The sequence below is a fragment of the Diaphorina citri genome, unplaced genomic scaffold, assembly GCF_000475195.1.
Source record: "Diaphorina citri unplaced genomic scaffold, Diaci psyllid genome assembly version 1.1 scaffold621, whole genome shotgun sequence".
Taxonomy (NCBI): domain Eukaryota; kingdom Metazoa; phylum Arthropoda; class Insecta; order Hemiptera; family Psyllidae; genus Diaphorina; species Diaphorina citri.
The window spans coordinates 84,880-86,082 of record NW_007378054.1 but is presented as its reverse complement, the minus strand read 5'-3'; positions in this window follow the sequence as shown (position 1 = coordinate 86,082).

Sequence of the window (1,203 nt, the reverse complement as noted above, 5' to 3'; positions counted from 1 at the left end):
TTTGGATTTTTGGCTTTATGGTTTTTTGGACAAAATTTGCACCACCATTTTCGTGATCCTGGTAAAAAGACATTTTTAGTTATTCTTACTCCTTATGCATGCACGATTCCAAAAATCACATTAGAAAAATTTCTGTCTGTCTGTGGGTATGTCTGTCTGTCACGCTAAATAGACCTTTGGTTGTCCTCTTTTCACGCAAAAACGGCTCGACCGATTTTGATGAAATTTTTTCTGGTTGTTAAGAAGAGTACTCCGGGTGACATAGGCTACCTAAAATTGTCACATTCCATCCTGATTCAAAATGGTGCCGGTTCAAAAACGTGAAGAAAATGGCCTAATAGGCCGTTTTTGTCCCCTTTTCACGAGAAAACGGCTCAACCGATTTTGATGATATGTGTGGTAGGTGAAAACGTGAAGAAAATGGCCTAATAGGCCGTTTTTGTCCCCTTTTCACGAGAAAACGGCTCAACCGATTTTGATGATATGTGTGGTAGTGGATATGTGTGGTGGGTGATGTGTGTGTGTAGTGGGTGTGTGATGGGTGTGGTGTGTGTGTGATGGATGTGTGGTGGGTGTGGTGTGTGTGGATGATGTGTGTGGTGGTCCCGTACAAAGGACGGGGTCAACCACTAGTTGTAATAATAAAGGAAAGACGGACTAAAAATCGACTTTTGGAGTACCTTTTTTACGTCGTTGAAAAGAGCACAAAAAGGTCTTTTTTAGTCCGTCCTAAAATAGACCTTATACCGTCCTTATACCTTTTTACAATAGTAGTAAAAAGGTATAAGGGATAGTATAGCTCATATTTCCAACCATTTCCCGATTTTGAAAATTTGGACCGATTGCAATACTTTCATTACTAGTATGGCTCCGCTATACTATAGTAATAGAAAGTAAAAAGATATCTTTATTCTGCTATTGCCATTTGGCGGAAGCTAAAGCCGCTACAACAACAACACAACCTTTATAACCCAACATTTTTTTGACTATGTATACGTACATAACTATGTACTAAGCTTTTTTTGTGTGCATAAAAAAGAAACATCTCCAGAAAACAACAATACATTAGGGAACCCCTGCTTCATCTTGGTCTTATAACGGGTCCCTCGCAACCTCAGGGACACTGCCCGTATTATCGCTAACATACATATTGCATACAGAAATAATAATAATAATAAGAGAAAGAAAAAAGAAGAAGGAAAA